Source organism: Cloeon dipterum, chromosome 2 (assembly GCF_949628265.1).
Source record: "Cloeon dipterum chromosome 2, ieCloDipt1.1, whole genome shotgun sequence".
Lineage (NCBI taxonomy): Eukaryota > Metazoa > Arthropoda > Insecta > Ephemeroptera > Baetidae > Cloeon > Cloeon dipterum.
The window spans coordinates 4,777,084-4,789,933 of record NC_088787.1 but is presented as its reverse complement, the minus strand read 5'-3'; the positions used below and the strand labels follow the sequence as shown (position 1 = coordinate 4,789,933).

Genomic DNA, 12,850 nt, shown 5'->3' with positions numbered 1-12,850 from the left:
CCTTGAAACAATGTACAAAATGCTATACTTGTGCCCAGCGTTGCCATTTTCTTTCAAGGTGACGCCAAAAATTAGTGCCGTAATCCGCCCCATGGTCAAATAAAAATTGATTTTGATATCATTACGATATTATCAATTTTTTATCGAATTTTTGTTATAATGGCTACATCTTTACTTTAATCGTTCTTTCGGTAGTCATGTATCTTTTTTCTTTTATCGAGGTTTTTATTCAAAATACAAGTGACAACCAACAATTCTTTTTGCAATTTTCAGCCAATTCCAATTTTCAACCATGGAAATTTATTAGATGTTAAATATTTTTTAATTTTATATGTAAAAATGTAATTTGAACATTATTAAAACGGGGCAAAAAGAATGTTCCACAATAAAAATTCAACGATTTGACAAAATGTTTCGTCGTTAAGCCTGATTATAATTTAATATATCATTGCAGGATTTATCCTGGCGTCGGTTTTTCGAGCATTTTGTCAGCGCCGCTCCTCGAAGACATCCGCATTGACCTACAAAACATCGACTTCAGCGACAACGCCAGCGTCATTGCTCGGATCGAAAGACGCGAAATCCTGCGGAATCTCAAGAAATTTGAGATGGTTGAAACTGCGAGGGTCCTTGACCTTGAATCCTCTTCCTGTTACGCAAAATGTTTCAATGAGTTGAAGAACGCAATTGATTCAGTTATTTCTGCGTAACAATTGTTTTACAAAATACTGTACAGCTTAATTCTACACATTAAAATAAAATTATTTTACTAAAATTAATGAGAATATTAATGAAATTACCGTTTTCCTATTTATGCAATTCAAAATAGTATAAAACGGATTCAGTTAATAGCATTACAAGTAGAAATTTTGGGCGAAAAAAAAGGGCGAATCCACCGCGGTTTCAGACTCAATTCTGATAAATGTTTTTCATTTTATTTCATGAACTCTTCCACGCGTAATTAATCTATTTCAAACGATTTTTTTTAGAGTATTGTACAATTTACAATTACCTTGGCATAAATACTCGCTGGATTCAACTGGCAAAAAGCGACTTAACAATAAGTTTAAAGAAATCGAGCTGCTGATTGGTCGGTCGCATTGTTGTTTCGCTGCACGCATTGCGAGGTCACGATAAATATGTTTTAATGCCAGAAAAAAGGGAGAGAATAAGCGTGGGAGAGTTATAGTTAATAGTGTTAGAACCACAGAGAAAAAAGAGCAAGGATTTCACCATTTCTGGCCACCAAATGTTATTTTATTTAATTCAGTTAAATCTTCTATAAAATATGAGTTTTGTTAAGCATTAAAAAGATTAAGAGTAAAAATAAAAATCGGAAAGAGAAATCGAGTCACCCTCTGTGCGCTGCTGGTGAGGCGGCTCTGCTGAGGGTCTCTCGCATTGTGTAAAAAAAGGTTATTGTTGTTGCGCTGCACGCGTTGGGAAAGTAGAAATAATTCTCTGGAATGCAACTGAGGCGCAGAAAAATAGGATGATAAAAGAGCAGGCGATCGCGGCAGAGCAGAGAATTCTCTATTTTTTTAAGTAGTTAGCTGGGAGACCTGAACGCCAGCTGTTTCTATTTATTTAGGTGGCGGTTGGCTGAATGGCTGAACGACTGGCTCGGTGGCTGCGGCTCTAAAAAATTTCGCCCCGACTCGCGGCGTGGCTCGAGTCCCTCACAAAAGTCTTGTTTCTGAATTTAATTTTATCTATCTATCCCAAAAATATTTTTAAGAGGTTAATTTGGTTCCACGAATTAATTGACTTTTTTGTAAATCCTGTCAGTAACATGCAAGAGCGTATCTTAAGAAAGCAAAGCGGAATTTGGTCCTTTATTTCTGGTTTTTAGCGGTAAACGACATGACAGGGATTATGTCAAATAAAAAATAATCATCTTTTAAAAATGATGCTAATAATCCTCGCCACAGCAAAAAGCTTGCTGAAATTTTTATAGTGGTTTTAATATTAGTTTTCAAGAATTTCCAATAGAAAAATTGTAAAAAATGAAATTAATTTTGCAATGGTAATCGCTGGCGCGGCTCGCAAAAACTGGCGGCTGGCTCAAAATTTGACCGAAAAAAGTGGCGCGGATCGGCTTGGCGCGGCTCGCTCAGACCTCTAGGAAGACGATATATTTATTTCGTTGCTGAAGTTCGATCCAGGGTTGTCAATCCCCGGCCTCTTACAGAAATGTCATTATTCTGTTCTATTTTCAGTATTTTGAAAAGATCAAGGATGTATAATTATTTTTTATCTTATACCTTTCCCAAAATATTTTGACCTTTTTTCATTCGAAGGAAAAAGCTCGCGTTTGAACCAAAAGGAATCTGGCAACCATAACGCTCGTCGTGCGCACTGGCAGAGCAGCTGCTTGAGAAACAGGCAAGCGAGCAGCAGCGCTCACTCTCTCGTCCGATCGTCTCCTGTGCTACACGTCTGGCTTTTTTCTCTCCTGCTCTTCCTGAAACCACCGAAAATGGTAAATCTCGTTCCTTTTCCTTTGCTCCCTAATTCCTGTCGCTAAATGCACGGTTTATTCCTCTCAAATATTCAGAATTGTTTCTAATTTGGATTTTCTGTTGCTGATTTGAAATGAAAATTTCCACGAGTAGAGCTTTTTGTTGTTATCGCACTCGCCCGCCAATTTAGAGGATATTCCCGCTCTAAAAACTAAATTAATAATATTTTTTTTTTATTTTTCGGCTCCACCAAACTCATGGAGGACAAAAATGGTATTTTTATTTTTAAAATTTGACCTCTCTCTTCGGATAGGGCGTTTTCTTCTTAATGCTGACCAACCCTGCCAGCCTTATTCAGGGTACCCCACCCTGAGATCGATCCCGGGACCAATTTTTGCGATTTTCCGACGCCGCTTTTAGTACTTTGCCGACTAAGTGTGGTTGCCATTAACTGGGGGCGGCCACTCCAGTGGTTTCATATTTTACGCTTCAATACAATTTATTGCTATTCGCCGTGCGCCGCGGCAACGTTTATTTAAAAATCTGCCCGTTTCTTCTCAAAACCGACCGCAAATGTGCCTCAAAAACGGCTTCTTAAAAGCAGCCAGGAAAAAAGGGCGGAAATCTCGCTCTTTGGCGCAGGCAACAAAATATATTGTCGCAGGTGCGCTGTGACGAGTAAACAACGCTGCCCTCGGCACAAAAGACCGATCGCCAATAAGAATTCTCCTGTGACAATATCTATTATATGGGGAGATAATTCGAGCCTGCTCCTTTTATTCCGCGCCGCTGCGGAGACGCGGCTCTGCGGAGGGTCAGGCACATTGTGGGAAGGCTCTTTGTTGTTTCTCTTGTGAAATCAACAAAAAATACTCTGGAATGCAAGTGCAGAGAAAAAGGAGGGAAGATTTCACCTCAATTTATTAGGAAAGCGTTTGACGCAACCGCCCGATTGACTAACTGGCAACAAAGTTAGTCGCACTCGCCATGCGCGCACGGAAAAAAGGCCCTGGATTCTCCTCCAAAAGCGAGGAGACTCGCAGTCGTTGTGTTCGCCCTCGCCGCGCTCGCTTCGTGTGTTTCTGTTCTCTCTTCCGCTGCACAAGCAACAAAAATGGTAACAGCATTGTTTCAGAACTCACATTTAAGTTCCTTTCCTGAATATCTTTCTGCTAAAAAATCACATCGTGAATAATTATGAGGGTTAAATTCGTAATAATGTGAATAAAACCAAAACGAGAGGTTTTCCCAGCTGTTTTTTTTTTTTTGCACAAAAACGAGTGGTGCATTTTTGCGTATTGCAAAATTGGCGAAGCCTGACTGCTTCCTTTCCTCCTCGAAATTTTAATTCTGCCATTGCTGCCGATAAAACTGTCCCTCGTCCCGCTGCAGATTGTCCCTGTCCCGAAACAAAAATGTCTGGTTTGATAGCAGGGAGCGAGCGGCGTGTGAAGTTTGTCCGCTTCCCGCTCGCCTTCCACCGATTAAGCAGAGCAGCGCTGCTCGCGCCCGCGTCACTCAATCGCCTGTCTCTCCCGCGAAGAGCCGCCTGCGGCACAAAAAAGCAGCGGCTGTTGAAGGGACATATTTTCGGCCGCAGACTGAATTCAAATAATGCTTCCGGTGACTAGCAGGAAGGCGCCAAATGCTTTAAATTGAAAGATTACGATTAGTTTTTACGAAACAATTGCGGTAAAGAGGATTTATTTAAATTAGCCCAATGAATGTTTAAATTGCCCTGACGTGTAGATCTGAGATTCAGATTTTCCCTCGTCCCGCTGCAGATTGTCCCTGCCGCGAAAAAAATTGTCCCGCAATCCCTGTCCCTGATCCCCTCTCTAGAAAACACTAGTTTTGGTTTTATCCGCATTTTTCCCCGAATTTAACCCGAAAAAGTAATTACTTTCGTGCCAAAAAAGTCAGAAATTTTTGTAAATTACCATGATGAGTGTTTATATTTTCAGTCTCTTGGTAAAACCAGTGTATTTAAAATTAAATTTTAAAAGTCGGAAAACGTGAAATGTGACATTTGTCAAGAATGGTATTCGGAGCCCAGGCGGAGCCCTATTCACCGGATGGCGCTGATTTTGGTACCAATCTATGCCCCTTGATGATAGGGATTGTCCAACAATGAGCCAATTTTTAATTGACTATTAATCGAATTTATTTTTTTTTTAAGTAGAAGTTGATAAGTAATCAAAATTTTACCGAGACGCAGAATTTTGACTTAAAGGGACAGATTTGTCGTAAATATTAAGAAACATATTCTTGCATTTCAACTCACGAGGCCTCAAAACAATCGTCCATCCACCTGACCTCCCTGACGACCTTTTTCAGGGTAGCCAACTCTAAGATCGGCCCAGGTGCCTGCTTTTTGGTTTTTCAACGTTTTCGAGTTCTCGCAGAAAATTTGACACCCTCGCCTGTGATCGACCTTCTTCAGGTCGCTCGACCTGAAACCACCCATTTGCCGGTTTTGGCGGATATTGCGCAGCCGTCGCTTCTTTTTAGCCACCTTCCGGTGGTTTTTCTTTGAAACTGTTTGCGATTTTGATGACTCGGTGCAGCACGGTTTTAATTTTCTTAATTTTCAACGGATTGTTGCTTTTCCACACTCGCTATCTCAAAAAATCGTCTCGACGAGCCCAACCACCTGACCTACCCTGACGACCTTTTTCAGGCTATCCTTCCCTGAAATCGGTTCCGGGGCCATTTTTCGCGATTTTTCAAACGCCGCCGATCTTTCCGACGCAGCCGCTCGCGATTTTTCGGTATTTTCAACACGATTCACGAGAAACGACAAGGGCGATTAGCTTCAACTCGATCTGCGCACCTGTCTTGACGGACATCGCCCGCTTGTTTATTTATTTACTTTTATTTTTTTATCAATTTTATTACTTATTTCTAATTTTTTTGCAGGTCAGTCCAGTTAAAAATAAAAACAGAATATTGGATTAAAATATCGTATAACAATTTTTTCTGCCTTTTAATCTCGTTGCCATGAGAAATAATTCTGCGCCACAAATCAATATGTTATTTTCCTCTTACACGAAGCAGTTCTTGCTTAAAAATCTCAATTATCTTTTTCTTACAGGAGCCTCCCACGCTATTGGACCTGGCCACCAAAACTCTGTGTGACAACATCGACAAATATGACAAGGACCTTGCTAAGACCATTATTGGTAAGCAAACCATTACTATCGAAAAGTTATGGACTAAACAAATTTCAAAATTTAACTTGCTTTTAAAATCTCACAAAAAATTTTGGAGCATAATGTCAGTTGGCCATTAATACTATTTAAATATTTTCATTGAAGAACTATTTCAAGTAGCCCGTTGACTCGAACTTTTACGTCAATCAAAAGATGGTCAAAGTGCTGGTAGTTTATTCAGCAAAGTCAAGCATCTAATACTGTTAAACTAATGTCGGTGATGATGGCAAATAGAGTTATTTCTGGCGTTTCAATTAAATGATCTCTGTGCGTGGAGGCGAAATGATGGCCACATTGGACCCAATACGCTACTCTGCAGCCACTCGGGTCCCATGTTATCCGCTCATTGTCAGCGGTTGGCTATATTCAATTTAAATCCCACGGAATACACTGAAAAGGAGTAAAAAAATTAACATGATGTTAAACTGTATCACAAAAGTAAAATTAATTGATAAATTGATTAATTTTCAGTACCTTTTCGACAAAAGATGTTGAAAGAAATGTTAGATATGGCAAAAAATCATTATTCAAAATGCGACGGCCAAGATGATCACGAAGACAAAGTATGGGCAATGCTGCCTTTCCTGATCAACTCGAAATTGTACACAAAACTTGACACCAATACAATGACGGGCATGTACTGCCGTTCCTCTACTTTGTCCAACTCTCGCTTTCAAGAGGTAAATGCATGAATTAAATACTTAATTACAAAATATATAAATTTCATTTACGATTTCAGTTCATCAGGTGTTTGGGGGCGAACACTCCTAACCTGAGGGAGTTAAAAATCTATAATCCAACCCGCAATGAAGAATATTCCCTTGAAGAACGTGAACTGGATTCGATTATTCAGCTCAAAAAATTGGAAAACCTTGAGATAAGTGGCGTTCGTGTCCCTTTGTCACGAATTTTGGACATTTCTCGTCGATGCGAAAAACTGAAAAGACTTGAAGCATATGATGTCAGAATTGACGTGGAATCTCCTAGTGTCACCTTCAGGAATGACTTCGTATACGTCTCCATCCATGCGTATGATTTGAAATATGGGAGGCTAAGTTTGGATTTGAACACTACGATGCCAACATGGGACCTGAGATTCGCAGATAACAAGCAATACACCAAATTGTATCTACTGTCAAATAAAACTTCGGATTTTAGTTTGGTTCATTTGTTTGCTGAAAAGCTTACGGAAGTAGAAGTAAGAAATGGATTCCTTTTTAGTGACATGACTAAATTTAAGTAAACACTTATTTATAAATTATTTATCAATTTAATGTTTCAGTTTGATTTCTATTTCGTGGAGGATATTGAAGAAATGGATGAGTTTCCGCTCCTTCCACAAATCAAATACGCAACGATTGATTGCGGCGGTGAATCGGCGCACGTCTTAAGGTGTTTCATGAAAAGAAACGGAGAGAGACTTCAGGAGTTGATTCTAAGCGATGTTAACAATCAGGAGAAGATGACCTTTGGCGAAATCTTCAGTCTCTGCCCTAATCTTCAGTCCTTGCAATTAGATTGTTGCACTTTGGTTGGGAATAATGCCCCTGTCGATAAGATGCTCCAATTGAAACGATTCGTATGGCTCTCTGAGGAAATCCCGTAAGAAATTCATTTTGTATTGCAATTATTTATCATTAATCAGTTTATTCATTGATACACGAAGATACATGATTTTTTGAATTTGTCAGCTACCTTTAATTTGTAGCCCTGGAATTTGTTTTGTTAGATTTTTCATTTTCCACTTTGATTTTAAAAAGTTTCTTTTTGCTTTTGTTTTTAATTTGCAGTATGTATAATTTAATCTAAACAATGAAAAATAGCAAGAAAAGGAAGGCAGGACCCATGTTCAAATATCAATTCATTGACAAATTTTTCGTTCTTTTACCTCATATTATAATTTTGACTCATTGCAGAGAATCATTTGGCAAAGCCGCTTTTTCGAGCATTTTGTCAGCGCCGCTCCTCGAAGACGTCAAAATTGACCTTGACCATCCCAATATTGACTTCAGCGACAACGCCAGCGTCATTGCTCGGATCGAAAGACGCGAAATCCTGCGGAATCTCAAGAAATTTGAGATGGTTGAAACTTCGAGAGTCCTTGACCTTGAATCCTCTTCCTGTTACGCAAAATGTTTCAATGAGTTGAAGAATGCTATTGATTCAGTTATTTCTGTGTAACAATTGTTTTACAAAATACTGTACAGCTTAATTCTACACATTAAAATAAAATTATTTTACTAAAATTAATGAGAATATTAATGAAATCACCGTTTTCCTATTTATGCAATTCAAAATAGTATAAAACGGATTCTGTTAGCATTACAAGTAGAAATTTTGAAAATATTTTGCTAAATTTTAAATCAAAAGAAATATTTTTGCTAAGGAAAAAGGGAGGGTAAATGAAGCAAATTAAATATTGATTATATCCATCCTTTCCACCAGCTTTAAGGAAAAATTAAATTCCCTAAAGAAATGCGAATGAATCAAGCTGCGTGCTGTTAAATTTCACTGCAAAAGGATCGTGTCCGAAAATATTCCAGTAAAAAGGAACTGGAATGGAATAATAGGTAAACGTTTGAATAAGGAGAAATAGGGGCAAACGCTGTTTTATTTAGTTGCAAGTAAGCAAAAGTTTGATCTAGGGTTGCCAACTCCGTGCGTATTAGCCCTGATGCCGGTACTCCCTTCTATTTTCAGTATTTTCAATGTTAATAAAGTGAAATGACATATTTATTCGAACTCTTTCCACGTGTTTTTGAGATTTAAGGACGAATCCACTGCGGTTTCTCAGACTCAATTCTGAGAAATGTTTTTCATTTTATTTCATAAACTCTTCCACACGTAATTAATCTATTTCGAACGAATTTTTTAGAGCATTGTATAGTTTACAATTACCTTGGCGTAAATACTCGCTGGATTCAACTGGCTAAGCGACTTAACAATAAGTTTAAAGAAATCGAGCTGCTGATTGGTCGGTCGCATTGTTGTTTCGCTGCACGCATTGCGAGGTCACGATAAATATGTTTTAATGCCAGAAAAAAGGGAGAGAATAAGCGTGGGAGAGTTATAGTTAATAGTGTTAGAAGCACAGAGAAAAAAGAGCAAGGATTTCACCATTTCTGGCCACCAAATGTTATTTTATTTAATTCAGTTAAATCTTCTATAAAATATGAGTTTTGTTAAGCATTAAAAAGATTAAGAGTTAAAACAAAAATCGAAAAGAGAAATCGAGTCACCCTCTGATCGCTGCTGGTGAGGCGGCTCAGCTGAGGGTCTCTGGCATTGTGCAAAAAGGTTATTGTTGTTGCGCTGCACGCGCTGGGAAATCACAAATAATTCTCTGGAATGCAAAACTGAGGCGCAGAAAAATAGGATAATAAAAGAGCAAGCGATCGCGGCAGAGCAGAGAATTCTCTATTTTTTTGTGTTAGCTGGGAGACCTGAATGCCAGCTGTTTCTTTTTATTTAGGTGGCGCTTGGATGGATGGCTGAACGACTGGCTCGGTGGCTGCGACTAAAAAATTTCACCCCGACTCGCGGCGTGGCTCGAGTCCCTCACAAAAGTCTTGTTTCTGAATTTAATTTTATCTATCTATCCCAAAAATATTTTTAAGAGGTTAATTTGGTTCCACGAATTAATTGACTTTTTTGTAAATCCTGTCAGTAACATGCAAGAGCGTATCTTAAGAAAGCAAAGCGGAATCCGGTCCTTTATTTCTGGTTTTTAGCGGTAAAGGACAGGACAGGGGTTATGTCAAATAAAAAATAATTTTCTTTTAAAATTGATACTAATAATCCTAGCCACCCCAGTGGCCATTCCACGTGGACTCCACGGGGATCCTACGTGGATGATCCACGGATCCCACGTGGAAACCACGTGGATGGTCCACGTGGATTCCCCGTAGAAATTGTCCGCCCGAAATACGTGGTATCCACGTGGATGATCTATGAAGATTCCACGGGGATGATCTATGAAGATTCCACGGGGATAATCTATGAAGATTCCCCGTGGAACAGCTACGTGGAATCGCTGGGGATTTTCCGTGGATCGTGTTTCATTTTTCTGGGTAATAATATCGCAAATGAAATTCATTCATTGGAATTTTAAAATTTTTATTTATTTCTTATACAATTTTGATTACAAAAAGATGACACATGCACAGTAACAATAGATCAATACAAAGAATTTTATCAATTTACAGTAGTGTCCATAAGGTTATGAGAAACAAGAGAAGACAATTAATTAAGAAAGCTGAAAAATTTTAACATTCACAAGCTTTGAAAACCCCTTAGTGTAATACTGCTCCCGAAAAATGGTGCTCTGCTTGTTAATTGATTTGATTTGATGTACTAAACGCAAAAGTCAGTCTAGCCAATCACCTTCGAAACGTCAGATTTAATAAAAATATTATTTCCATGTTTCTTCGGAGATTGGCTGAACTGATTTTGGTTCTCAGAATCAAAATAAATCATTTAAACCCCAGAAAATACATCAGCAGGATTAAATCCTTGACCTCAGTCAATAGGAATTTAAATTGGAAGTATACGGCTACGCCGACTTCGAGCACTAAAGGCTTACACAAATGGTGAATTTAAAACCTATAATGGCTATCAAAAATATTTAATTTAAAATTTTCAGCTGCCAAAACGTTTCTGGCAAGAAAATTAAATGAATTAATGCCAGCTTAAACATAAATTTATTGCACACATACCTGTATTCACTAAAATAATGTTTGGAATTTAATTTAATTTTAATACCAACATTACAGTGAACACAGGTATGTGTATGCAATAGATATTAGCCTTAAAATGAATGTTCTAAACATGAAGTACAACAATTGAGCTAGAAAATTGCCTCACTAAAAAACAAAAATACCACTCAATCTTCGTCGGAGTTGTGGTCCAGCAATTCCATTCCAAGTCCTGTCACATAATTATATAGCTATTCGTCTTGAGCTCCGGAGTCACGTCGATTCCATCCGAGTCATAAATAGCACCAACAGACTTAAGACTGAAAAATAAATTAAAATTGTTAGTATTCATGTTCATTATTGCGCAAAAAATGTAACTGCTTACCTGGAAAATGCAGCTTAAGTTCCTTGACATCCTCGGCCTGATCTGCCACAGCCAGAGTATACAAGCCTACAGACACAGACATAGAGAGGATGATTATAAATATATGTAAAATGATAATTTTGGTGTCGGTGTACCTGTTAGCTTGTTTTGATCTTGCACCCAAGCTGCAAACCAGACATCCTTTCAATAATTACATACATAGTGCGTGGGGATCGCAAAGTTTCAGGACACAGCTTGCTCGAATTGCTTTGTTGTCTCACTAAAAGTCAGCCGCTGGCACAGGTCTGCAAAAAACACGGCCAATTAATTAATTACAACGGAACAAATTGGCTTTAAACAAACTGAACTAACTATATTTATGTAGTTGAACTTTCAAACAGAGGCGAGAACATGATGTAACAAACAAATTATTTTAAGTCCTTACCTTTGATTTGCGGCATCTTTGCTGGGAGGGTTGAACAGGATTCAGATTTCACAGCAATCACCGACTTAAGGACATTGATGCTGGTCGCCTTAGTGGCGAAATTGCGGCCGAAAACTGACATTAATTACGCGGCGGCGTCGTCCAACGGCTTTTTCTGTTGCGCTCGGCTCGCGCGTCCGCGCGCTCGCGGTCGTCTGTCAACAAACAGCAACAGGCAAGCGGCAGCGCTCATTGGCTTGCTGCGGCCAGTAAGAGTGCGCGCGCTTTTCAAAAGTTTGAAACACGTCTGCGGCTATTCTGGCGAGGTGGCGAGTGTAGATTTCGGAATATATTTGGAAATATTGAGTTTTCTGAGCTAGCAATTAACTTTGATGATGGTTTATTAAATAATACTAACAATTTAACGTACCTATAGGAAATACCAACGAACCAAAAATTTTTCAAGTGTCCGGGTATTCATCCACGAAAACTCCACGGACACTTAACCAATTTCCAAAATTTAGAAATTTAAACAAGAATGACATGACTAATGAATTTAAAAAAGCGAAAAGGGGCAGCTCATGAACTGAACAATTTGCTTCAAATACATGCTATTTTTCATTTTTGCGTTAAGAGAGTTCCGTGGATCATTCGCGGAGCATCCACGAAGCATCCACGAAGACTTTTCCACGAAGTAAAATTTTAAAAAATAATAAAAAAAATTAAATAAACTAGCTTTGGAGGAGCACTTAATTCATTTACCGATAATTTTTAGATACAAAAAGTGTTTTAAAAACACGATTTAGAAAATTGGGGATCATCCACGTGAGTTCCACGGAGCATCCACGAAAAAATTTCCACGATGGGAAATTTTACAAAATTTAAAAAAAAACTGAACTAGTTTTGGATGAGCACTTAAAATTCATTTACTGATAATTTAGACACAAAAGAGTAATGAAAAACACGAGTTGGGGAAATTGGGGATCATCCACGTAAGTTCCACGGAGCATCCACGGAGTTCCGTGGATCGTCCGCGGAACATCCACGGAGCATCCACGGAGACCCTTCCACGAAGTAAAATTTACAAAAAATTAAAAAAAAATTAAATGAAACAGCTTTAGAGGAGTATTTAATTCATTTACCGATAATTTAGGCACAAAAAGAGCTTCAAAAACTCAATTTGGGAAATTGGGGATCATCCACGTGAGTTCCACGGACGTTAATTTTACCCTAAAAACCGAAAAATTCAAACTAAATCTGCTCAAAAATGGTCAAATATCGAAAGGGAAAGTATTTCCAAATGAGTGCACTAGAAAAAATGGCAAAATAGGTTCGTGGAACTCATCCACGTAAAATCCACGGACGAGGTTTCGTGGTGGCAACGTGGATGGCCACTGGGGCACTGCAAAAAGCTTGGTGAAAATTTTATAGTGGTTTTAATATTAGATCAATAAATTTCAATACAAAAATTAAAAAAATGACATTTTTTCGATATTTTAAGTTAATTGCATCTCCAAATTAATTTTTGCAACGGTAATCACTGGCGCGGCTCGCAAAAACTGGCGGATGGCTCAAAAAGTGGCGCGGATCGGCTTGGCGCGCGGCTCGCTCAGACCTCTAGGGAGACGATATATTTATTTCGTTGCTGAAGTTCGATCCCCGGCCTCTTACAGAAATGTCATTGTTCTGTTCTA

At 38.6% G+C, this 12,850-nt stretch overlaps 1 long non-coding RNA gene across 1 annotated transcript; it reads right to left on the bottom strand.

The window, feature by feature from the left end:
- Positions 1–9,482: 9,482 nt before the first annotated feature.
- On the bottom strand, positions 9,483–12,550 carry LOC135937641 (uncharacterized). Its single transcript, XR_010574502.1, has 4 exons — positions 11,178–12,550; positions 10,888–11,037; positions 10,754–10,819; positions 9,483–10,688 (listed from the first exon to the last, which is right to left on the bottom strand). It is a non-coding gene; the product is annotated as an uncharacterized LOC135937641 (long non-coding RNA).
- Positions 12,551–12,850: the final 300 nt, after the last annotated feature.